We start from the raw sequence: 27,166 nt of genomic DNA on the forward strand, positions 1-27,166 counted from the left end.
AGGCACCGTGGCTCACACCTATAATCCCAGCACTTTGGGAGGCTGAGGTGGGAGGATCGCATGAGCTCAGAAGTTTGAGACCAGCCTGGGCAACATGGTAAACCCTGTCTCTACCAAAAATACAAAAAAAATAGCCAGGCGTGGTATGGAAAAACATAGCACATAAGTTTCACAGGGGCAGGCCTTTTGTTTGTTTTTCTCTTTATTCCAAGTGTCTGTAACAGTCCTAGATACATAGTTGGTATTCTATAAATATTTGTTAAAAGATTGTAAACCAGGAACATTGGGAGGGTGAATTCTGCTTGCTGGTGGAGAAGGGTGAGGGACACAGGTCCTTGCTGCCTGCAGGGGCATGTTTGGGCCAGTCTGAGTAGTCTGTGGTTCCAGCAACTCAGGAGGCTGAGGTGGAAGGATCGCTTAAGCTTGGGAGGCAGAGGTTGCAGTGAGCTGAGATTGCACCACTGCACTCCAGCCTGTGGGACACAGTGAGACTCCTTCTCAAAAAATAAAATAAAATAAAGAAAAATAGAGGAAAGCTGGTAAAAGATTTCCTCTAGTAAGTGGTTGGAAAATAATGGTTGGATACATCTTGAATCATCAGAACTGGAAGGGAAAGTGACTTTTGTCTTAAGCACTAACTCTCCCCCAAATCTTTTTCGTGCCCCAGTGAGGTGAATACACAGCCTGGTGGTTTGGGGTTTCAGCTGAATTAAAGCCGCTTGGCCTGTGCTTTCCGCTCACCATGGTGTGGAACTTGCTGACTAATAGTCCAAGCCTGGACTCCTCCTGGCTGGGTGCCTGTGTACTCTGGCTTATTCCCTGGTCCTTCTACTTCAGGAGGAAGAGAAACAACGTCGTTGACTTATCTCAGTCACTTCTGGTTCCCTGAATGTGATTCCCAAGAGTCCTTAGTCTAGAAAACAAAGGTTTCTAGGATACTAACCATAGAATTGACACACAGCTCTCTGCAGTTCTAAAGATGGCACCATACGGCCAGATGTGGTGGCTCATACCTGTAATCCCAGCACTTTGGGAGGCTGAGGCGGGTGGATCACCTGAGGTCAGGAGTTTGAGACCAGCCTGGCCAACATGATGAAACCCCATCTCTACTACAAATACAAAAAATTAACCAGGCGTCGTCATGGGTGCCTGTAATTCCAGCTACTCAGGAGACTGAGGCAGGAGAATTGCTTGAACCCGGGAGGTGAAGGTTGCAGTGAGCCGAGATGGCACCATTGTACTCCAGCCTGGGTGACAAGAGCAAAACTCCATCCAAAAACAAAAAAGATGGCACCATGCTTGCTGTGCTTTGGCTCAGCCCCTCTGTGTCTCTTCATGTGACTTCGCAGTTGGTCTTCCTTTGCTTCCAAGACAGAGGAAACTCGAAGGCTGGGACTCTAGATCTGTCTAGCAGTCCTGTTTCTCTCTGTTCTGGCCTCAGGATATCTCATGGGTACACAAACCATAGCCCTTTTGGGGCTTGGGAAGAGGGGCAGGTGAGGGATCCAGACATGGGTAAGAGTGTGTCTTTGTGGTCTGCCTTTGTTGAGGCTGATGGCCAAAGGGCAGGCACTTGTCACAGTTTTCTCCTGGGCTCAGACAGTGGGTCAGACGATGTGCCCCATACAGTGACTGCTTAGATAAAAGTGCCTCAGGACCCTGGAAGAAAGCCTGTCGCCAGGAGGCTATAGTGGAAACAGAACAGGCTGCTCAGTCATACATTCCTGGGTTCAAATTCCAAGTTAGTCACTCAGTATTGTGTGATCCGGTAGTTCCTCTGAGCCTACATATTCCCTCCTAGGGTGGTTTTAACAATGGAATAAGAGAGGTGCCTGACATATACCCAGCACTTAAATGCTAGTACTATCTTCCTGGTTTTAGGTCCCACGCAGTGTAGACAGCAGGAGCCTCTGGTTCATTTCCTACTTCTCTTCCCTTGCTCACTTGTTTCAGTCTCAAATACAAATGTGCTCCCACTAGGGTGCTGAGGCTTGATGTACATTTGGCTGGGATCTTACTGCCACCATGTCTCCTTGGGTTCCTTTACCCCACTCAGGCCTCTGTGTAGACATCACCGCCTCAGAGACTCTCCCAGACAAGTGCGTCCAGAGCGGCCTCCCTGTCTTCCATTCCCTCCCCACTCTGTTTTTCTTGAGAGAATTTATTACCCCTGACATCATATTGCCTCTTCCATTAGCACATCAGTTTCACAGGGGCAGGGATTTTGTTTGTTTTTCTCTTTATTCCAAGTGTCTATGACAGTCTTAGGTACATAGTTGGTATTCAATAAACATTTGTTAAAAGATCATACACCAGGAACACTGGGAGGGTGAATTCTGTTTGCTGGTGGAAAAGGATGAGAGGCACAGGTCCCTGCTGCCTGCAGGGAGATGTTTTGGCCAGTCGGTCCCAAGCAGAATTTCAACCTTCACTTGTGCCTTCACCTGGGCACCCTGATGCTTGCACACCTGTTTGGGGTGACCCTGGTAAGGCATGCTCTATGGCTGTAGGAGAACCCTAATGCTCCAGGCTCTCCTGCCCAGATCCCTGGATTCAGGGGTCATCTGGTCCCAAAACTCAAATGTTATAGCAAACCCCCAACACTGGGCTGTGTTTTTTATCCTGGGCCTGGGGCATATGGGGTGGTATGGTGAACAGGAAACCGTGACTTCCCGGATCATGCTTTTTACTTAATGGTAATTCACTTGAAGCATCATTGTTATAGAAAATCAACCTTGAATATATCACAGCATAGAAAGCACAGTTCCCATCCTTTACAAAAGGTGACACTGAGGACTTTAGAGAAGTTTCACCTTTGATAGGGTGGGTGAGAGGTGTTGAGCTCTGGAACAGGAGCCAGTGTACCTTGGCTTTGCAGATCTGCCCTGCTGAGCTGTGGCTTCTTTGCAGGAAATGTTTAGATGCCCTATTAGGGTTTTGTGGGTGGAGGTGTTGGACTGGAAACATTTTCTCATCAAAGATGAGCTCCCTTATGTGTAAGAGCCTCGCTCATAGTAGAAGCTCCATTGCTAGTAGGGAACGAATGCACCCTAGGAGATGGGCTGGTGGAGGGAACATCTGACTTTGACTTGGGAGGACTGGGTTCTAGTCCCCTCTTTTCTGAGTCAGCCACTTCCCTGCGCTGTGGCTCATACCCCTTCATGGCTGGACTCATCTGTAAGGTCCCCTCTCAGAAGTTTATGGGCATTAAAGTCCCAGGAGAAGACTAGTCCTGGCAGAGCTGCACACCGGCCAGACAAAGCACGACCAGCTCCCTCCTCTGCTTCGTCAGTCCCATGGAGAGAAAGTGGTCAATTCTCTTGCCGGAAACACCTGAGTGCTCCCTGACATCATTTGGCGTTTATAGCTGGCTCTGAGGAGTGGCAGGATGTTCCGTTTGCTCACACAGGCCCTGGGGACCTGTGGGAACTGGAGGTTGTCCAGGATTGTTAAGGACAGAAGAGGTGGAAGGAGAAGAGCCCAGAGGCTGAAGGGAGCCATGCTGTGGGGGCTGGCCAGGTGGGCCAGAGAGGAACTGGGCTTCCCTCCCAGGCCAGAACAGGCAGTTTTTTATGGATATGGTGTGATGTTGCTCACGCCTCAAACTTCTCATCCCATCTGTCCTTCATGAGCACTACGATGTTGTAAATGGTTTGGGCTGGAGCAGCCCCCCAAGAATTGATCTTGTGTGTCCCCCTCTGTGGCAGTTTTAAAATGTGGCCCCCAAATTCTTTGACCCTCCTCCCATCAAGAATTGGGATCTATCTCCCCTTGCCCTGAATCTGGCCTTGTGACTACTTGACAAATGAATGCAGTGCTGTGCCAACTTCTGGGCCCAGGCCTTCAGACACTGGCAGCTCTCACTTCCTGTCTCTTGGGACACTCACTCTTGGAACGCAACCACTGTGCCCACAAGAAGCCAAAGCAGCCCTTGGGGAGGAGAGGCCCACGTGGAGAGGAGCCCACGGCCCTGGCTGTGCTCCCGGCTGACCAGCACCAGTGTGCCAGGACTGGGGGCTGCTGTCCTGGGCACCCCCAGTCACGTCGTCCCATCTGACAGCACATGGAGCAGAGGTGAGCTACCCCACCCTGCCCAGGCTGCAGATGCATGAATGACCACTGTCCCATAAGCCACCATGTCTCGGGGTGGTTTGTTATTTGCAATAGAAAATGGGCCCACCTGGCTCTGGTGAACAAGCCCTTCAGCCTCCAGATGGTTTCATATATTTTTCTTAAAATAGCATCTGTCCCAGCCATCCTGTAGACTCTTCTTTCTTTGGCAAAGGACTCTCAGCCCATCTCTCTAAATGAAGATGGTGATTAGCAGGAATTTTATTCCTAGAAGCCCACTCGCCACTTTTCTCATTTCATTTCTACTCACAATCCTCTCCTCCTATTTTCATGTCTTTTCTCTTCCAATGGACAGCTTCATCTCAGCCTCAGCTCCTGTAACCCCACCAAGGGACTTCACTGCATGTCTTTGTGGAATCTCGGAGTGCGCATGTGCATGTGTGTGTGTGTGTGTGCATAGCTGTGTGCAGAGCATAGTGTTGCAAACATTGCAGCTGGTAGTCAAGAAGCTGAAGGTTTCGATTGTTGACATTTTTTGTGTGTATCAGTTGCAGACTAATCATTCCTCTTTTAAGATATTTTAAAACTAAAATCCACCTTTTTGTGTTATATCATTTTGTGTTTTTCAAATTTTCTACCGCGGACATGAATTACTTTCATGAGGAAAATAAAACTGACTTCCAATGCCAACACTGAGAGTTGACCAGAACTCACATCCAGGCAAATTTCTTTCCAGCCTTTTGTCTATACTCAGACATCTGTTGGGTGTTTGAAATCATCCCATAAATACAGTTCTGGGTCTTGAATTTTCACTGTACTATGTATTTCAAGAGTCTCTCTCTCTCTCAACAAATACTTTCTCAAACCTGATTTTTCATTACAGTGTCCTATCATATATAGTGTTCTTTATAATGTTCTACCATAAATAAATAAATCTTTTAATTCATTTAGCAAAATTTATGTGACATTTAGATTGTGATATATGTGTGTTTGTGTGTGTGTATATATATTCCCACACATATGTGTTAGTGTGCATATATATGTATGTGTGTCACAGCTTTGTACATAAATTTCTAAATCTTTGAACCTTTAAATTCTTGAATGTTTTCACTTTGATTCCTAGAAGTCAAAGTTCCAGGTTAAACCCTGCGAACTTTTGGGAGGTTCTTGATATACAGTACAAGATGGCAGAAGCCATCCCTTCTGAAATATCTACTTGGCCGCAGGAACCATTTCCGTATTGCCTGGGCATCTGTCGCCCTTTTATTCCTAGGAAAGGGCCAAGGATTTGGAAGTTCAAGGGAAGAAAAAACCAGGTGAAGATATGGGAGAAAGTATTTGGTGGAAGAAAAAACTCCTAAACTTAGTTTATAACCTTTGAATGGCTCGGGAGACAGTTTTTGTTTCCTGGCCTAATAAGATGAAGGAAGAGAACCAGCAATAGTCACATGGGTAGATGCCTTCCATATATGACTTCACTCAATCCTCACAGGGCCCCTGATTTATTATTATCTCTGTTCTATCAACAAGGAAACTTTGGGCTCCAACAGGTTAAATAACCTGCCCAGGGTCTGATAGCTGGTAAGGGTGGAGCCTGGGTGTGGACCCAGGACTGTCCGGCTTCAGAGCCAGCAAAACACACGCCGGCCTGGCCCTGCATTTCCACTGCAGTGTAGGGGAAGGTGAGTGGGCTCTGTCTCACCCTCACTCTTTCTGCCTCCCTGGCCCTGTCTGTTCTTTCTCCGTTTGAACAGCGGGGATGAGATGAAGACAAGGAGCCCTTTCCCAGATGTCACACAATGTGGGACATCATACCCCAGAAGTTATTGAACTTTTTCTTTCTCTGCAAATGTCTGAATCTGAGTGAGGCCTCCTATATCCCTCAACCCTGCTTGGATGACCTTTGGCAACCCTGCTGGGCAGAGGATTCGTGGGTTGTCGGGGAGTCCTCTGTGCTGCTCTGATGTGCATTCTTCCAGCACGTGTTGTCTAGGACCATAAGCTCCCAGCCTGTGTGATGAGGGTAGGGAGTGTGGCAGATCAACGAGTATTAATAAGGCAGCCACTGGCTGCTAGGCCTGTCCTCAGAGTCTGTGACAGGAGCAGTGCGCAGAGGGCAGCCGAGGGCAGAGGGATGTGCATGCCACTCTGAACCCTGTGTTTAAACCCTAGCATGCCACAGGAGGATTGCTCCTTAATCAGAGCTTTGTCCAAACCCTCACTCTCCTAGCCACTAAATTGCATCTCTTACCCCTTCAGATTTCCTTTGCAAAATTTGTCCTCTGGGGAGCCACCCCAGATGGACCCCACGTGGCTCTATTTAGATGTCTCATTCCTTTTGGGGAGCTTCATCTGGAGGTGACATTCAAACTATTTAAAAACAGTAAGAATGAATCTAGTCCTAGACCAGTCTTAACAGACAGCTCTGAAGGCAGGAGCCAGCTCCCAGAGGCCCTCTGCTGGGGCAAGTGTTAACCCTTTCGTTGCTGGACTCAGGGAGGTCTGAAGGTGCCAGGAGAGAAGGGCACTAGAGGGGCTCATGGTAGTGGCTATTTCCCAAGGGATACAGAAGTTTTTCAATATTTTAATAATTGGTATGGCTGTACCGGTGCATACAGGTTTGGCTGAGGAAAAAAATGGAGACGCTCATGGTTTCTTAGGGTCATTGCAAGTGTGTCTTTGCTGACTCCTCTGTAGACGTGGTGACAGGTCCTTCTTCCTCTGCACGTCCACACAGAGCCTAAGATCAGTTTCTGGATTCAGGTAACTGCCACGTCTAACTCATCAGGGATGAGCCTTGTGTGACCCAAAGCCCATTCCCAGTTCCACAAATGAGGGATCCTCCATCTTTAGTTTCCCCCATGGCAATATGTACCCCCTGATGTTTCTCTGTAGCAGGCAGCCAATCAAAGGCGGCTGAAAAAAAATGATTGGCCTTTTGTGTGGGTTAAATTTGCATAAAATTCCATTAGGGAATTGCCATTCTCATAGACAGTGTGGTCAGTAACACAGTCTCTCTCCCCAGTGGTTTGGCCATTCCTCTCCTTGACAGTGGCAAGACACTGGCCTGAGAGACCAGGAGCTACTCCACCACCAGCAGCTGCAAGGCCTTGGGTGGGAATTTCCCTCTCTGGGCTTTGCTTTTCTTCTCTGCAAAACAAGGGCTTGAAGGAGCCAATCTCTCAATCCCTGTTCAATTTCTGAAATGATTTAATCCAGTGGTTCCCTTCCATTGCTGCAGTGATGTTAAGAAAGTTGGCTGGAGAGCCAGGTGGGCTGGCTTCCAATGCTAGTTCAGCCATTCTCTTGCTTTGGGCATAATAATAGGATTCTAGTGAAGGTTAAGTAAGTTCACACAGGTAAAGTGTTTAGAACACTTGGTCCTTAGTAAACCCTCAATGAATATTACCTATTTTTGCTGCCTCTGGTTATCTGTAGGTTTTGTGAAGGCTGGATTCTTACCTGTATTAAGTGATACCTAAAGCTGCCATATTCTAATCCTTAGCTGAATAGCCCATGAGCAGGCTCCCATCAGGGTCTCTATCCTGTATTGGAAGGAACAGAACTGACATGCACTGAGGTTTCACTCTGGGTCAGACCTTGTACCAGACACTGAACATGTACCATCTCACTGAATCCTCCTAACAATGGCAAAAGCCAACACCTATTCTCCCCTTACTCTACTCCTACGGAAATGGACGTAGGTTCACTAAGATGAAAGCCACATGGCTAATAATTAGGGGATTATGGATTCAGACTCAGGTTTGGGGCCCCCAAAGCCCATGCCAGGGTGAACAAAATGAATTCCCCTGGAATGACAATTCATTATCAGCCCAGGCTCTTCCCAGGATAGAAAACTGATACCTGCATTTGTTGAAGGAAGCCATCCTGTGGGTCAGCGCAGGGAGCATTTCCCCTGAAGACTTCTCCCTCTTCTTTCAAGCCAGGCTTAAGGATCCAAACAACAAAGGAAGATGAAAGAACCTTGTTGATGAAGTCCTCTATCCTTGGAAGAAGAAGTTTCAAAAATAAAATAAAAAATGAAGAATAGGGTGGCAGGGGGCCGTTGCTGGGGAAGAGAACAATCCTTGACAAATATCTTCTGTTAATAAATTCCATTTTGCCTTGAAAATATTTGCCAACTATCTAAGCAGAAAAAATTTTCACATACCAGGTCAAACCATTGCTGAAATGCCTCTCTAGTCTGCCTGCCCACAGCCCCTGTTTCCATAATGTCCCAGGAGGCAGCCTCTTGTGGACTTCTGTGGTCTTCGCCCAGGAAGACTGACCTTTTTCATGAAGGGGATTCAGGGGAATTTAGGCAAGCTCTCCTCCTAGGCCCAGGAGAAGGTGTTCTAGTGGCCCTGCAGGTCTTTCTATGTACCCATCTTCCTCTTCCTTTCCCCTTCCTCTCCCCTCCCTTCCCCTTCCTCTCCCCTCCCTTCCCCTTCCTCTCCCCTCCCCTCCCCCTCCCCTATTCTCCCTTCTCTCCATTTCACTCAACCAGGGGGTAAGAAACTTTTCTCGTCTCTCTTCTGCTTCCCTCCCAGGTTCATCCACCTCTTCTCAATCAAGAATAACTCTTTCCTTCTCTCAAACTTGCTTGGTTTTGTTGTTTGGGAGAAAAGAGTTTCTCCAACCCTTAGTTTTGCTGCACTTTCAGCCCTCTGCTTTCATGGATGAATAAATTCAACACCTTTTCTGGAGGGGCTACTGGGGTGGCTTCCATTTTGAAAAAGTGCATCAGGCCTCAATATTAGATTTGGAGACAATTCCAGTTTGTCCCAAGGACTTGCTCATTTTGTTTTATTGAATTTGCTTAGGGATATGACCTCTTAAAGGTCCTGCGGGTAGATTTATGCCAAAACATACACCATTCAGGGACTCGTGAAACCATCTGGGGAATATCTGGATGAAAAAGAAAGGCATTTGTTAACATTGTTCTGCCAAGCTGGAGAGCAAATGTAGATCTAGTTCAAACTAAAATGAGGCCAGAGAGTTGATTATCTTTTCCCCTAGATGGACCATCGTTCTACCTCCAGCTCAACTTTCCCTTCCTGGAATAGACAGAGGCTGACTTCCACTACATGGTCATCCAGCCCGCCTAGGAGAGTGTGGTATGGCTGCTTGTTTCAGAAAGAAGCACGCTTGCTCTCCTATGCCCGGACCTTGGGGCAGAGTTACTCTTATTTTTCCCTCTGGTGTACTTTGGAGACTTTTTGAGAGCCTGATGATTTTTTTTTTAATTTCTTTTAACTTTTTTTTTTCTTTTTTCTAATAGAAACAGGGTTTTGCTATGTTGCCTGGGCTGGTCTCCAACTCCTGGGCTCGAGCGAGACTCCCTCCTCTGTCTCGCAAAGTGCTGGAATTCTAGGCATGAGCCACCGTGCCTGGACTGAGCCTGATGATTTCCTATTCTATGAGGTCATAGAATGGGAGCCTTTGGGTGAGCAAGACTTCTCTGGGGTAAGAATACCCAGAGCCCAGCCCCTATTCAAGTTAACCTTTCTTTCCTCTTTCTCTTCCTTCAGCAACAGTTTTGTTGTTGTTGTTGTTGGTTTGAGATGGAGTCTCGCTCTGTCGCCCAGGCTGGAGTGCAGTGGTGTGATCTCGGCTCACTGCAACCTCTGCCTCCTGTTTCAAGCGATTCTTCTGCTTCAGCCTCCCAAGTAGCTGGGACTACAGGAGCATGCCACCACGCCCGGCTAATTTTTTGTATTTTTAGTAGAGACAGGGTTTCACTGTGTTAGCCAGGATAGTCTCAACCTCCTGACCTTGTGATCCGCCTGCCTCGGCCTCCCAAAGTGCTGGGATTATAGGCGTGAGCCACCGCACCTGGCCTCAGCAACTGTTTTTGATGCTATGTTCCCTACATGGTGCTAGGTGTCAAGGATGCAATGATAAATAAGAAAGATAGATTCTTGCCTTAATGGAACATACTGTCTGGTGAAAGACATGCCAAGCACCAAGTTGGTGTAGTATAGCAAATGCAACAAGAGCCATCTGAAAACTTTCTGATATCACATGTTTTGTCCTTTGTCATTAAAAGCTTCATTTTGCTGGGCACGGTGGCTCACGCCTGTAATCCCAGCACTTTGGGAGGCCGAGGCGGGCGGATCACGAGGTCAGGAGATCGAGACCATCCTGGCTAACATGGTGAAACCCTGTCTCTACTAAAAATACAAAAAATTTGCCGGGCATGGCGACGGGTGCCTGTAGCTCCAGCTACTCAGGAGGCTGAGGCAGGAGAATGGCGTGAACCCAGAAGACAGAGCTTGCAGTGAGCTGAGACAGTACCACCGCACTCCAGCCTGGGCAATAGAGCGAGACTCTGTCTAAAAAAAAAAAAAAAAAAAAAGGTTCATTTTAGGCTGGGCGCAGTGGCTCATGCCTGTAGTCCCAGCACTTTGGGAGGCTGAGGAGGGCGGATTGCCTGAGATCGGAAGTTCGAGACCAGCATGGAGAAACTCTCTCTACTAAAAATACAAATTAGCCAGGCGTGGTGGCACATGCCTGTAATCCCAGCTACTTGGGAGGCTGAGGCAGGAGAATCACTTGAACCCGGGAGGAGGAGGTTGCAGTGAGCCGAGATCACACCATTGCACTCCAGCCTGGGCAACAAGAGAGAAACTCCGTCTCAAAAGAAGAAAATAAAAAGGCTTCAATTCTGACACTTTCATTGGAATTGGAATGGGGCTGGGAGTGGGTACCGGGGCTGCCAGGGCCATCTTGCTGCCCCCAGGGAGAACAGGTCTGAGGTAGAGCCAAGCAGAGTGAGCAGAACTGAGATGAGCAGAGAAAAGCAGGGCCTGGAGAAAGAACATTGCTGCATCATGCCTCCACTGCATTCCTAAGGTTTTCCGTTTATACACAAATCAGTATGTCCCCTCTCGTCTTGGATAAATGCATGTAAACAAATGGATGAACACAAGTGTTCATGGGCACAGCACAGGCACCTGCTAAGTAGGCCACCTCGTGTCTGGTGTCCTGGTGTCCTAAGAAGCACCAGCTTCCTTAATCCCCTTGGAGACCCTGTGAGGGCGGAAGGTAACATGATGGTTAACTGCTGAGAATTCTCAGCCTGACTACAACCACCCTGAATCAACAACACAAGAGGCTTCCAGATTAGTGAAAACTTAGACATGTAGTGGAGTGTGAGCCAAAGGTAAAAGAAAAGGAGACAGACAGGCTGCAGAGAGAGACAGGCAGGAGTGAGACGGTGTGCGGGAGGTGGGAGGTGGGTGCTGCTTCTAGATTCCTGTGCGGGAAAACTCTGCTGGGAGGCCTGCGATTACATGGCACTCAAGCATGTGGGTCGCTGCTGGAACTGGGTGTCCCACATCACGTAGGCACTGTGAGCACTAAAATAACAATCTCCATGATGTGGCACCTGCAGAGAAACATCAAAGGGGTTGAAGCTGTTCAGGCACGAGAAGGTGAGGCCTCGCTGCGAGCCTGAAGCTGTTCCCTGAATGATGACCTGGCAAGTGAGTGTGAATGCCTGTCTTCTAGTCTAAACCGTCAGGGCGCGGCCCAAGTCCTACTCATCTCAGTAACCTTCAGAGGATCTGGCACATAGAAAGAGCTGGAATCAAACATGTTTCATAAATAACAAACTGGAAGAGTGGGCTAAACTTGGACCCAGGAGCTGGTTCAAACCATGGTTTGAAGAAGGAAGATGGATCCTTGGAGAGATACCAGCCTGCTGGACTGTCCCTTCCACTGAGTAGTGCTGGCAGGTAATGGGGGTTAGCTTTCCTGACGTAGGGTCCTCTTGCCATGCTTCACTGTGCTGCAGGGACGGGGACACACCTGCAAATTAAAGAGCCTTGTTTGGAAAGGAAAGATTGTTAGGAGCCTCGTAGCATCTTGGCCCAGCTTCCCTGCCTTCAAGGACCAACAATGATGAAGTCTGTCTTGGAGCTGCTGGGCCGTTTTCATCGCTGTCCAGGCTACTACACTTCCAGATGATTCTCACATTACAGCTTCTCAATGTCTGCCCTTGCCCTACCCTCACTCCCCCGCCTCCCCACCCCCCACCCAGTTAGCTAATGGATAACAAATCCAGTGTCTCAGTGGGATTCAGGGGATGCATTGCTATCCCATATCTCGAACCTTCTCTTGGCAAAAAGGAAATTCCATATGCTCCCAAAAGAGTGGGAGAAAAATGACTGCTGGAATAGCAGAGTTGGAAGATTTAAAGGCCCCTTGGGATAATTAAAGACTGAGGTTCTAGCCCTCACCACATCATTGATTAGTAGGAGGCTCTTGAGCAGTTCAAATCAATTCATCATTGATGAGTAGGGGGCTCTTAAGCAGTTCAAACAATTTATTCATTCATTCAACAAGCATTGAGTGATTACTACATGTCAGGCCCCATGCTATGTATCAAGGATGTAAAGCCAGCCAAAGAGCAGTTTCTACCTTCACAGACTGTATGGGGAAATAGACAGCAGTCAAGACCATTCCTTACAGCATAGTGCAGTTAATGGTAGGATAGTAATGTAATTAGTAGTAGTGGTATGGGAGGAACCCAAGATCCATGGAACCCCAGTAGAAGGCCACGTTCATGGGCTTGCTCCCTCATCTGTGCATTGAGTGTGTGGTGCCACATCATGAAAGGAAGGTAGGAAGGCTTTGGTGTGCCTGTTGTGGTCCCAGGTTGGGCTCCAAAGCAAACACTGAGCAGTGAGTGGTTCTCAAACCCCCGTGCACATTCTAATTAGAACCTGGTGGAGAGCTTATTTTAAAAGGTAGATTCCTGGACCTGACCCCAGGAATTCGGAATTATTACGTTCGGGGTAATCTGCATTTTAAAGAAGTGCCTTGGGCTGATTCTGATGCAGATGGTCCATAGACCACACTTTGATAAGGACTGTCTGTAAAGACCCTGACAACTCAAAGATACTCCAATTTCTTCAGCTGTAAGTCATTTTCTTTGAGTTAGCAGATGGAATTAGCAGTTCATGATGGAGCCTGGATTTTGGCTTCTTCCCCAAAGTGCAGGCTTCAACTTTTTCTCTGTGCTACCAGCTAAAATAATTGTCAGGCTGTCAGTTTGACAGAAAGCACACCTATTCATGCAGTTATTCTTGATTCAGATGTTTGGGGAGAAATACAGTGAAACTACAATATGGAATCTAAATTGTTTCCTGTTAGAAAAACACCTAAATATCCTAATAGTTAGAAACAAATGCTTATTCCTCAGTGCTGCAAAGAAATAGCACTTGAACATAAATTTAATTTTCTCAGCAAGGCAATTCTTTACCTCTATAGAAGGGTGTGACTCACAGATGGAGTAATGGTGAGAGCACACCTGGATAGGGGAAGGGAAGGGGTTCTTATTCCTGATGCAGGTAGCCCCTACTGCTGCATTGTTCCCCTATTGGCTAGGGTTGGACCACACAGTCTAAACTAATTCTGATTGGCTGTTTTTGTTTTGTTTTGTTTTGTTTTGAGATGGAGTCTTGCTCTGTCACCCAGGCTGGAGTGCAGTGGCGCAGTCTCGGCTCACTGCAACCTCTGCCTCCAGGGTTCATGCCATTCTCCTGCCTCAGCCTCCCGAGTAGCTGGGACTACAGGCGTCTGCCACCATGCCTGGCTAATTTTTTGTTATTTTTAGTAGAGAGAGCAGGAGTATGAGCCAGAGTGGCAGGGTCAGTAGTTTGGCGGGAAGAGTGTTTAAAGAACAGGTGACTCAGGATGGCTCAGGCCAAAGCGGGTGACCAGGGGAACGGATGTGAACTACTAATTAGAACTGGCAAGAAAGTTGTTTACTGAAACTAGAGGCAAGAGGGCAAAGAGAACCAGAAAGTTAAAAATGGAGAATCAAAGAATAAGAGAGCTAAACATACTGACACATTGATTCTTTGAAGAAAAACTTGGAGTTCACTATATCTAACATAATTAAGGCAATAAAACGTATGAGTTAAGAGCATGCTGGCCGGGCGCGGTGGCTCAAGCCTGTAATCCCAGCACTTTGGGAGGCTGAGACAGGTGGATCATGAGGTCAGGAGATTGAGACCAACCTGGCTAACACCGTGAAACCTCATCTCTACTACAAAAATACAAAAAAACTAGCTGGGCGAGGTGGCGGGCGCCTGTAGTCCCAGCTACTCGGGAAGCTGAGGCAGGAGAATGGCATAAACCCGGGAGGCGGAGCTTGCAGTGAGCCGAGATCCGGCCACTGCACTCCAGCCTGGGCGACAGAGCGAGACTCTGCCTCAAAAAAAAAAAAAAAAAAAAAAAAAAAAAAAAAAAAAAAAAAAAGAGCATGGACTCTGAGGTCATATGGCCTAAGCTTCCAATCTAAGCTTAATCCCTTAACCGCCTTAAGACCCTGGGCAGTTACGTTACCTATCTATGCCTCAATTTCCTTATATGAAAACAGGACTGATAATAATGGCACTTACCTCAAGGGGTGCAACAGGAGTTAAATGGGTTAAGGCATACAATAATCACTTAACATGGCACCTGGTGCTTATAAACAAGAAATACTATCTGTTATTAACAAAGCTGAGTGCACAAAAATTCCCAGGAGCTAGAAATCAAGAGAGAACTGAAAACTAGGAAAGCAAACACATTGGCTGTCTCTTACAGTTACCACAGATGAGAGTGGTATTGGTATTAGAGCTGGTCTTATTTGCACAGAGGCTCAGGCTTTAATACTGTTCAGGGACAGGAAACAAATTCTTGAGTCTGTGGGAGGTGGTGTGTTGGCACTGAGATGTCAACCTAAAGCCAGGACCCTGGAAGGACAATGTCCTTTTAAAAATTGCATAAAAAGTCAATCCCTAGCAGAAAGAAATGAGAAGAAATTATGTTTATCTTGAACTGAGCTTTAGCTCAAGAGGGGGAAATGTCTCCCTTAAGAATTCAGAACCACTGGCATGAGCCTTTTGTTGGTTTGGGGTTTAAATAAACAATTCCCGCACAACCTGGAAACCCCTGGGCTAAGAAGTAACATAGAGTTTGGTATGGGCCAATTATACTCTGTTAAAAGCAAACAGTTTGATTACACTGGTTTCTCCAGATTAAAGTCCTGCTGAAGATGAGCTCACAATCTGAAATCATACAACACTGAAGGAAAAAACATAAGCAAAAGTCTGCAGACCCAACAAACAACAGGATTAGACTTTCAAGAGCCTTAGATTATACAACCATCAGAGGAGATAATTAAGTATGTTAAAATGATTAATAATATAAAATAAAGCTTGAAAAACATAAATGAATAAAATCAGACAGGCTTTAAAAGTAAAACAAATACTGCTGGGCGTGGTGGCTCACGCCTGTAATCCCAGCACTTTGGGAGGCCAAGGCAGGCGGATCACGAGGTCAGGAGATCGAGACCATCCTGGCTAACATGGTGAAACCCTGTCTCTACTAAAAAATACAAAAAAATTAGCCGGGCATGGTGGCGGGTGCCTGTAGTCCCAGCTACTTGGGAGGCTAAGGCAGGAGAATGGCATGAACCCGCGAGGCAGAGCTTGCAGTGAGCCAAGATCACGCTACTGCACTCCAGCCTGGGTAACAGAGTGCGACTCCGTCTCAAAAAAAAAACAAAAAAACAAAAAAACTACCCTTTCTTGGAAATAAGAAAAATATTCTTTAAACTTTAGAACTCAATGAACAGATTAAATAGTAGATTAGGCATAGTTGAGAAACAATTAGAAAACTTGGAGCTAAATGTGGGAAAGTATCTGGATGGAGACCAGAGATGAAAATTCTGAAAGAGATATTCGGAGACATGGAGAATAAAATGAGAAAGTCTAACATATATTTCAGAGGACTTCCAGGAGAGAAAACAGAGAGAATGGGGTGAGGCAATGTTTGAAGAGAAGGTGGCTGAGAACCGATGAAAGATAAGAATGTTTAGATTCAGGCAGGGTTCGGTGGCTCACATCTGTAATTGTAGCACTACGGGTGGCTATGGCGGGAGGATCACTTGAGTCTAGGAGCTCTAGACCAGCCTGGGCAACAAAGAGAGACCCCATCTTTACAAAAATTTAAAATATTAGCCAGGCAAGGTGGAGTGTGTCTGTAGTCCTAGCTACTTGGGATGCTGAGGTAGGAGGATTACTTGAGCTCAGGAGCTGAGGTTGCGGTGAGCTATGATCATACCACTGCACTCCAGCCTGTGTGATACAGTAAGACTCTGTCTCCAAAAAAAAAAATTTTTTTTTTTTTTTACATTCAAGAGTCACAATGATGAACCTCAAAATAGATAAATAAAACCAAATGCCCTTTTAGATATACACTTTATAAAGATACACACTCTATACACTTTATAAAAGAAACCAGAGAGAAAAGACTGAGCTCTACTATAGTAGAGCATGCCAAGGGAGAAGCCATGGAGATCACATGAATAGGACTGTTCCCAGGATCTGTGACCTAGGTATGGAGGCTGCATAATGAGAAACCTGTGGCCAATTGAAGGCGACACAGGTAGGGGCACAAGCAGAGGCTGAGATCAAGGATGACTTTAAAAGCAGATGGAGAATCTGGACTTGGTACAGAAAACTTCAAGGACCTCTTGCATTGTTACAAGGATCCAATGAGACAAGATAAATAGGCTTGTTAACTAAAAAGCAATTTTCAAAGGATGATTTTGCAGTGACTATGGTATGGAAATGAAGCTATTCTGAGACTCTTTGTTTTCAACTTCAAACTGCTATTTTTTGTGTGTGTTTTGTTTGTTCTTTCCTTTCTTAACCTCTCTTTAATAGCACAGAGAGGTTCTGCAACAATCTGAGGTGTTTGAGAAAAGTGTTAAATTAGTTTGTGCAAATGCTTGCTATTTCACTGCAGATTAACCAGCCTGTGTGCAATGTGGACATATATTCTGGAAATGGCATAAATTATCCCACTTTATTCGCCCTCTCTGTTGCTTGGTCAGACTGACCCTACTTGGAAAAACTGCAGATTGGGCCAAACAAGGGTGTTTTTGGGCTGAGAGAATGTCCCTGAAAACTCTGATTTTATATACAGGTTGGTATTTTTATGTATTCTCCATTTTCCTGAGCGTTTGTTGACAAATGGAAAGTTGAAAAACATTTGCCCAAGAAGCCACAATAAAGTGTCATGCACAACCTGCCAAGAAATGTGAGTGAATTAGCAAAAGCTGGCCCAGGGAAATGAGGAGATGGGCTGGGTACCACCGAATTCACCCCACCACCCACCCAGAAGCTTTGATCTCATTGGCCTGTGACATGAGGACACATCTGGCTCAGGGGGATTCAGAGAGAGCTTGTTCTTGCAATACATTTTTTATTGAGTGATGACGATGTGACAGTCACTGTACTCAGTGCACTGGGTACACTACAGTAATCCCAGACCAAGCCCCTGCTCTCTGGAGCTTAGAATCTAGTACAAGAGGCAGATAAGTAATTATGATACAGCTCTGAAAGTATTATGTAATGGCATTTATAGCAATGGGGAGAAGTAATATCTGAGGCTTGTGAAGAATAAAGTAAGAGTTGCTGAGAAAAGGATATTCAAAGAAGTGTACATTGTTAAATTTTTATGGAGCACCAAAATGAGAGGTGAACCATGACAAGCGTTGTTGGAAAGTCAGGCCAGACCAGAAGGAATCCTGTAAGCCATGCAGAATAAGGCTTGATCTCGAGGACTTTGGGGGCATTGAAACATTTTATGCAGGAAAGTAACCTGATTAGATTTTCTTTTTAGGAAGCTCACTCTGGCTGTTGTCTGGGGATTCCATTAGAGGAGAGAAACAGGAGGCAGGGAAATCCATCATGCAGCCTTTGCAGCCGTTGCAGGCAGAACCAGGTGGCAGTGGTGACGTGGAAAGTGGGAAAATTAAAGGGGTGCTTCTGCAGGGGAATTGGTAGGAGTTGGTGATTGAATGTGGACTTTGAGAGAGAGTGAGGACTTAGGATCATGTTCAGGGTCCTGGTTTGACCATTAGGCAGATGACAGGAAGAAGTTCTCTCGTCCTATGTCAAGAGAGAGCTGTGACCTGCAGTGGAGCAGAACAGATAAAGTTTAAGGAAACTTAGGGCCAGCTTCACATCTTTACAACCTGTGCTGTCGAATGGGGCCTGCGTTCAGAAGGGCCCAGTGCATGTTCCGCTGGCCATCTTGAAATCTGTAATACATTTATCTTTGATAAATGTTTTGTGAGTGAAGACTGGTAGAACAATGGGGCATGTTCATGAGCAGAGGAGGCATTTGCGATGTGTGTGTCCTCCATTCCTTGCCGCCCCATTCAGATAGAGCACTTGGGATGCCCTGTGAACACCCAATTCCAGTGGACATACCACGCATGGTGGCTCAGAGAGACTCAAGCAGGTATAAGATAAGCATGGTCTGGAAGTTGATGGCTTTGAGTCTCACTGAACAGAGAGATTCCCTACTCCTGTTCCCTATTAATGTGACTATGACTGAGTAAGTGGGTGCTGATCGCGCTGCAAGGCTGTGCTTTCCATTCAAATAAGAGCTTATTTCAGATGCAGAAAGAAGGCAATGGTGATCTTAAGAAACAGAACAACCGAGGAAGCTTCCTTAGTCCTGTTACTTCCCTGTGTCAGCCAACTACTTTTGCGAAACTGATGATATGGAAGGAAAGAAAAACACAGGGCAATGTATAGTTTCTTGTCCTCTGAGTCCTTCCTTACTTCTCATTAAATTGAAGGTAGAATTTGAAATAAAATATGGAATTTTAAGAAACAGAAAAAGTAAATGGAAAGTAGAGAATGCTGGTAGAATGCACATTTATCAAAAACACTTAAGTCTGTTCAGTGTTTCTACTTTTCTGGCAAGAATGAAATACCTATGCATGTATGAGCTACAAAATACAAATTGTGTAATTTCAGTGATTTTTTTTTTTTGTTTGTTTCAGAGACAGGGTCTTGCTACATTGTCCAGGCTGGAGTGCAGTGGTGCAATCATAGCTCACTGAAACCTTGAACTCCTGGGCTCAAGTGAGCCTTCTGCCTTAGCCTCCCAAGTAGCTAGGACTATATCTGCATGCCACCACCACCTCTGGCTAATGTTTTTGTTTGTTTGTTTGTTGTTTTGTTTTGTTTTGGTAGAGATGGGGTCTTGCTATGTTGCCCAGGCTGGTCTCGAATTCCTGTACTCAAGCAATTCTCCTGCCTTGGCCCCCAAAGTGCTAGGATCATAGCACAGCACCCAGGCTTGAGTTAATGTTCTTATATTTGTATTTCACAGTATAAACAGTAAAATTCATGGTAATAATTTAGTTTTAATTTTTCTTTACTTAGAAGGCCACTTAATGACATTTTTAGCAAATGAAAACACTATAACAGGCCTGGCATGGTGGCTCATGCCGGTAATCCCAGCACTTTGGGAGACTGAGGCAGGTGGATCACTTGAGGCCAGGAGTTCAAGACAAGCCTAGGAAACATAGTGAAATGCTGTCTCTACTGAAAATACAAAAATTAGCCAGATGTGGCGATGCACATCTGTAATCCCAGCTACTCAGGAGGCTGAGGCACAAGAATCGCTGAACCCAGGAGGCAGAGTTTGCAGTGAGCTGAGATCACACCACTGCACTCCAGCCTAGGCAACAGAGCAAGACTCTGTTTTAAGACAAACCAACCAACCCACTATGACAGTGAGAATGCAAAATGGTACAACTACTTTAGAAGACAGTTTGGCAGTTTCTTACAAAGTTAAACATAGTCTTAATGCATGATCCAGCAATCACACTCCTAGGTATTTACCTAAATGAGTAGAAAACTTATGTCCACACAAACATGTGCTATAAACATGAATGTTCATAGCAGATTTATTCATCATTGCCAGAATTTAGAAGTAACAAAGGTGACCTTCAGCATCCATTTGTGAATGAATATACAAACTGTGGTATATCCATACAATGGAATCTTATTCAGCGATAAAAAGAAGTGAGCTATCAAAACAATGAAAATACAGGGAGGAAACTTACATGCATATTGCTTAGTGAAAGAAACCAATCTGAAATCTGTATGATTCCAACTTGATGACATTCTGGAAAACGCAAAACCATAGAGTAAGTTATAAGATCAGTGGTTTCCCGGAGCCTGGGAATAGAGGAAGAAGAGAGAAACAGATAGGTGGAGCATGGGAGGTTTTTAGGGCAGTGAAACCATTCTGTAAAATACTGAAATGGTGGTCACATGACATTATGTGTTTGTCAAAACCTGTACAATGTACAGCACAAAGAGTGAACCCTGACTCAGAGGACAAGGAACTCTATTTTCTGCTCGATGCCAAATGGTACAGCCACTTTGGAAGACAGTGTAAACAATGTAAATTGTGAACTTTAGTTAAAAATAATGTGTCAATATTGGCTCACTCATGGTAACAAATGTACCACACCAATGCAAAAGAGGAGGGAGGTATATGGGAGCTCTATGTATTTTCTGCTCAATTTTTCTGTAAAAAATAAAGTCTATTAATTTTTTTAAAAAAGGGAAAAGGAACCTTCATCACATAGTGTACTGACTTTCGGGAGTGACTAAGAGGCTGATGGTGGTGAAAGTGACAGCCACTCTAGAAAGTCCTCAGAGGGACTCATGGGGCTCTTTTCCTGGGCTTGGGCCCCCTTCTTTGTCAACAGGGAGTGCTTGGGCCCCCTTCTTTGTCACCAGGGAGTGGAGTTTCAAGGCTCCAGTTGCATGCCGGCTTCTCCTTTGAGCACTGCCCAGACTTCAGGTGGTCTCTGTCAGAACTGGTGCTCAGGTGTGCTTCGTCATGAGCAGGCGCTCAGCCCCTCCTCTCTCCCCTACCTTGCCCCACTTCAGAATTTAGGAATCATGATTTCCTTCCATATCTGTAAGAGATGGGGAGTGCCATTTTTCCCTGGACAATAAATAATCGTCAGCATTATCACAAAGGAGACTTTAGTGTAGTCTCTGCCACACACTGGGTCACTTTGACCAAGTTGCTTCAGCTCTCTGGGACTCATTTGGCCTATGTGTAAGTGGAAGTGATGAGGAGGGAGATAAATTAGGTGATTTTCCAAGAAAAGAAACTTAATATGTAAAAAGATATAGGTAGGACTGCTCTGGTTGAAGGCAGACAAAGTAGAGAGAGAGGCAGCCTAGAGTCCCGATCCACCGCTCACCTGTCCTCTTGACCCACTGATGCCCTTGAGCTCCAGAATTTCTAGAACCCCAGGGTAGCATGAAGCACAGTTTGAGAACTCCTGATCCACCCACCTCATTTTATAAACAGAAGGGCAAAGGACTTGCTCAAGGTTGTACGAGGAGTTAGTGCTCAGGATGGAATTAAGACCCAGGTCTCTGGACATCTAGTTCCGTGCTCTTTCCCCTCACTGTTTTGCCCCAGTCCTGTTGCAGCCACTTTTTGTTTATTGAGTAGAAAACACCCTCCAAGCCCAAACATGAGCTCTGCCCTCTGGGAATGGAAACTGCAGCCCACACACAAATCGTTGCCACTGCCCATGTACCCACCCAGGGTGCCAGCAATGCAATCCTGACTCTTACAGATAATGTGCATTTATAACCAGCTATGAGATTCCTCAGGTTCCTAGGCCTCTGAGATCGTTCTGTCAGGGATCTGGATGAACCACTGGCTTAGAGTTTTAAGCAGCTTGAGCAATTGTCCTCTGCGCCCACATAGCACTTAGTTATGCACAGTCCTGTGTTCTTATGGCCTCATCCTTTTGGAGTATTGGTCTTAGCTCTTCAACTGGATGCTCTACTCTGTAAGAACACAGCTCCTCTATGCCTAATTTTGTGTTCTGTACACAGTGGGTGCTTAGCTAAAAGTGCTTAATCATGCTTCTTTTCAAGGTCATTCCACCCGTTTCTGCTCATAAAATGGGAAGGGGAGCCACATCAAAAAGAGTTCCAGAGGCAGTCCAGCTTTTGACCTATCAGAAAGGGCAGTGCACCACCTCGCCCAGCATGGAAAAAGTGAGAAGGAACTAGGCTGGCGGCCAATGAGGGTGTACTACAAATAGCCGCTACAAGTTTGGAACATTTCCTGTGCTGAACCCTGCAGATGTGTGATCTCCGGGAATGCTAAAAACAAACTTGGATGGACTTATTCCTACTCATGGTACAGATGAGGGAACTGAGACGTAGAGAAGGGAAGTAACTTGGAAAAGGCTTTAGAACTATGATTAGAACCCAGGTCTAGCTGATGCCAAAGCCCAAGTTCATAATCTCCATATCAGGATGACCAAGGGCACTCTAATTGGGGTTTTAAAAGTCCTAGGGTCACATAAAGAGCTTACATATCACATTTTTTGATAGCCCTGTGTCCAGTCTTTAACCTTCAGCCCACCTTGCTTTCTCTCCCCCTCCTGCAGCCTCCTAAAGAGTTTAGGACACCAGGCCAGTCGTGGTGGCTCATGCCTGTAATCCCAGCATTTTGGGAGGCCGAGGTGGGTGCATCATCTGAGGTTGGGAGTTCGAGACCTGACCAACATGGAGAAACCCCATCTCTACTAAAAATACAAAATTAACTGGGCGTGGTGATGCATACCTGTAATCCCAGCTACTCAGGAGACTGAGGCAGGAGAATCATTTGAACCCGGGAGGCAGGGGTTGCGGTGAGCCGAGATCACGCCGTTGCACTCTAGCCTGGGCAACAAGAGCAAAACTCCATCTCAAAAAAAAAAAAAAGAATTTATGACACCGAATGAAAGGGCTAGAGAATGTAGAGCCAGTGAGTTTATAGGCCAGGCATGTCAGCATGGCCCAGAGACCTCCATGGGTGGGGAAAGAGAGTGCTGGCTGAGACATGAACACAGGCAGAGATGGGGTAATAAATACAGAAAAGCTGCATAGTTTATCCCGGGGGCCTATAAATCTGGAACATTGTGGTCTAACTGAGCAGTCCTGCTAATGCAGACATGATGGGTAAAAGCTTCTCTCAAAGTCAACTCAGGACTCTGAGAGCGTAGCAGGATGGTTACTCAGGCATCCTGGAGAGGACAGATCTGGATTTCATTCCCAGATCCAGATCTGTCACTTATTGGTTGAGGGGCTTAGGGCAAATTACTTAAGCCTTTAAACTTTACTTTGCCATCTGTATTATGGAAATAATAATACCAACCTCAGAAGGTTGCAAATATTAAATGAGATTCTTATTGGGTGCTTAGCATTGTATCTGGCATATTGTAAGCATTCAAGGAATAGTTACTATTATTATTATTATTATTAATGTTATTCAGGTTCAGTTTCTTATCAAGTAGGTATATATTTTTTTGATGGCCAAAGGGTTTGATAGCTCCCGTTAGGGACCCAAGTCAGCCCTTACGCTCAGACTTCAGTGTAGCAATTAGCTCTTGCTCTCTGACCCACAGCCTCTGCAGTGTTTGTGTATCTGGAGGTTTACCTGGGGGGAAGACAACGGTGTAGGTTCCACCAAAGATAGATAGGATGGTAGCTCAGAAGAAAAATGACCCAGATCCCAGAACCTCTAACTTTCTTGAAAACTACTGAAACTTCCAGAATACCCAAAATCATGAAACCAGTTTTAAGGTTCTTGGTAGTCTGCAGGCAACCACAGACTCAAAATATTTGGGTTAGACTCTTCTATGGAAACAGAAATCATCTGGCTCAATCTCTTCTTTTTACAGATCAAAGCACCAAGTCCTAGAGACAGGGTGAAATTTTGACTAGACCTACAGATTATTAGAATTGCAAGGCAGCAAACAGCACCACAAAGGACTGAGAATGAGACCCAGCTAAAAGTCTCTGTGGATCTGGTGGCCTCCAATCCACACCATTTCCTGGCGACTCCAGTGCAGGATGGTCGTTCCCACTGCCGGGCGACTAGTGTGGCAGGCTCCTGCTGTGTTGCCCCATTGCTCCTATGACTGATTGGCTTGTGGCCTGCTCAACCCAGGGGATAGTGAGTTCTTTGAGGGTAGAGGACACTTTAGCAATTAGAATCCTAAAGTCACAAACATGTTTTAGCTGGAAGGAACCTTAGAAATGCCATTCTCCCATCCCTTTATTCTACCAATGGGAAGACATAGGCTCACATAGGGAAGAATCACATTTATGGTAACCAGTTTCATGGTGGCAGAGCCAACTCCAGAGCCTCGAATCCTCTGAACACTTCACCAAGCTGTGTAGTTGCACTGCACATTCTGTAGAGCCTCAATATGCTGATGACTCATCCATTTTTACCCCTAGATCTGTCCTCTACCCAGAATTCCTGACTTGCAAATCCTACTTCCTATTCAACATCTCAACTTGGATAAGTAACAAACATCCCCACATGTCCAAAATGGGGCTCAGAGAAGATTGGGCATGTGTGAGTGTGCATATGTGGTGTCAGGAGGTGGGAATAAGCACTCATCACACATTAGCTCCTCGTTGGCTAGAAACACTGTCTAGCTAATACTGGTGGTGCTAATAGATTACACAGGGCAAAAGAAGGGTTGTGTGCTCTCTGTAGCAAAAGAGAGTGGGCGGCCTCTGCCAAAGAGCAGCGTTATCATACTGGGAAAGTTTCAGAGCCAGCCCTTCCTCTTGCCCAGACATATAGCTGGCATGCACTGGCATAAGGAGGAACACACTGGGATGTCAACAGAGTGACACACACACACACGCACACTCAATGTTGGAAACTGTTGTAACTCTTGTATTGTTGGTAGATCGAAACTACCATGTTCAATTCCACATGATATTAAATTAAAACTACTTTAATCTGAAAATTTATTAGACCAGCTATTATCTGTTATCACCTAAGTTCACTCTTGAGAACTTTTTTTTTTTTTTTTTTTTGAGGTAGAGTCTCACTCTGTCCCCCAGGCTGGAGTGCACTGGCGCGATCTCGGCTCACTGCGACCTCCACTGCCTGGGTTCAAGCGATTCTCCTGCCTCAGCCTCCCGAGTAGCTGGGAGTACAGGTGCATGCCACCACGCCCAGCTGATTTTTGTATTTTTAGTAGAGATGGGGTTTCACCACGTTAGCCAGGATGGTCTTGAACTCCTGACCTCGTGATCCTCCCACCTCAGCCTCCCAAAGTGCTGGGATTAAAGGCATGAGTCACCATGCCCAGCCGAGAAAAAATTTTATTATGGTTTCTATAGTGCTATTTCTTACAAGTCTGACTTTCTTTTTTCAGGACTCTACCCTGTTTGAATTGCCTTTATGAAAAAAAACTGCAAAATGCAGCCCCAAGGGAGAGAATAATATAACTTATTATATAACATTGATCAGAGATTAAATGAATACCTACCAAATACCAATGTCTTCACTGATGCTAAGCTTCTCCCTCTTGCAAAGATAATCAACAAATTCAATTGCAGTGGAACCGTGTGAGCCCTCCAATTTTCTGTGGTAGGAAATAACACATCTGGTGTCCTCAACCACCACTCTGATTTGTTCAGATGACAACTCAACAGGAAGGGCCTCTCAAGGTGCAGTCCTTTCATCTTTAAGAGGAGAGATTGTGTTTCTCATAAGATAATCTTGCTTTCTCTGATTTCTGCGTAGGATGTTTTATGTGCTATGGAAAAAAAAAGTAATACAATCAGGAACATATCAAGGTCATATCAAGACAAACCAAGGTCATTCATACAGGCCCTCTTACCTTCAGTGGACTGGAGATGGACCGTCAGTAGGTGAACTCCTCAGAAAGTCTTCATGGACTCTATTCTGTTTCCTTTTGTGGGTTCTTAGGAAATAGAGAGTGCTAGAATAACTACATTCTAAACCTCATAGAATAGAGATTAAGGATAAAACAGAGAAGGAAAAGAAGGGAAGCAGAAAAAGACCAAGGTACAATTGATATCTTAGCAACAAGCAGATCACACATGTCACTATTCAGTATCTACAGTTTTCTTTATTTCTTTTCTTTCTTTTTCTTTGTCTTTTTTTCTTTCTTCTTTCTCTTTCTTTCTTTCTTCTTTCTCTTTCTTGCTTGCTTGCTTTCTTCTTTCTCTTTCTTTCTTTCTTTTTCTTTCTTCTTTTTCTTTCTTGCTTGCTTGCTTTCTTCTTTCTCTTTCTTTCTTTCTTGCTTGCTTGCTTTCTTTCTTCTTTCTTTGTCTTCTTTCTGACAGGGTCTTACTCTATTACTCAGGCTGGAGTGCAGTGGCACAACTATGGCTTACTGCAGCCTCAACCTCTGGGCTCAAGTGAGTTCAAATGATCCTCCCACTTCACCCTCCCAAATAGCTGCATTGCAGGCATGACTCACCATGCCTGGTCATTTTTTTGTTATTGACCATGCGGTCAAGAAAGGCATTCTCCTTCTTGAAGACATCTTCCTTAGCAGCCTAGACAAACTGAAATTTTTCCTGAGATGAAAGTTCTGTTTTTATCAGGAGACACACCCCAACACACACACACTAGAGGCTGAAGGTGACTTTGCTCATGCCTTTATTGTATCCCCACAGGTCCCAGCCCCAAGGACAGAAGAGAGCAAATGAATGTAGACATTTCCCCTTGGATAGAAAAAAAAGAGAAAAAAGGCTGAAAGTTTGTTCTAGTTTGAAAGAAAAAGAATTAACAGTAGGGGAAAGGAGGGAGTTTTGCTGGGATGTGGAGAACATGCAGGAGGTTGTTTATAAGGTGTTTCTTAAAAACGATCTTTCAACAAGCTGCTCATCTATTCTGTGTAACAACCCACTTCAAAACTTAACAGCATCAAATGAGCACATTAGTTTTCTCAGTTCTGTGGGTTTACTGGACAGGTCTTCTGTTGACCTCATGGGGCTCCCTGTCCAGCTGCATGCAGCAGGCGGGTTTGTGCAGCCGGCTGGGCCTCTGTCTCCTTTATCCTGAAGGAGGCTAGACCTTGCCTCTAAACATGGCAATGGCAGTGTCCCAAAAGAGTGAAAGTAACACCTGCAATGCAAGGTCCCTTAAAGACTAGCTCAGGGATTCACACAGTGACATTTCCGCCATATTCTATTGATCAAAGCCAGTCACAAGGGCAACCCATGTCCAAGGGATGGAAAAATAGATTCCATCTCTCAGTACATGCCCCTGTAAACTGAGAGAGTGAAGAGAGGAGGGCACAGGGGAAGCACGATTCATCAGTGGCCATTATTGTCACAACATATCACATGAGGCAGTTGTTAGATATTAGAATGTTGGAGCCAAAAGGGACCAGGACCGGAACCCAGGACTCTTGACT

General features: G+C 45.5%; 1 long non-coding RNA gene across 5 annotated transcripts; it reads right to left on the reverse strand.

Moving 5' to 3' along the window:
* Nucleotides 1-3,197: 3,197 nt before the first annotated feature.
* Nucleotides 3,198-26,361, reverse strand: LOC103217821 (uncharacterized). 5 transcript variants are annotated; one of them, XR_012094307.1, is made up of 5 exons: nt 25,619-26,361; nt 25,265-25,534; nt 22,552-22,674; nt 7,936-8,077; nt 3,198-6,811 (listed from the first exon to the last, which is right to left on the reverse strand). It is a non-coding gene; the product is annotated as an uncharacterized lncRNA (long non-coding RNA). The 5 variants fall into 5 exon arrangements; XR_012094306.1 differs by having other exon boundaries at nt 3,198-6,987; XR_012094305.1 differs by having other exon boundaries at nt 3,198-8,077.
* Between the last annotated feature and the right edge of the window lie 805 nt (nt 26,362-27,166).

Source organism: Chlorocebus sabaeus, chromosome 10 (assembly GCF_047675955.1).
Source record: "Chlorocebus sabaeus isolate Y175 chromosome 10, mChlSab1.0.hap1, whole genome shotgun sequence".
Classification (NCBI taxonomy): Eukaryota; Metazoa; Chordata; class Mammalia; order Primates; family Cercopithecidae; genus Chlorocebus; species Chlorocebus sabaeus.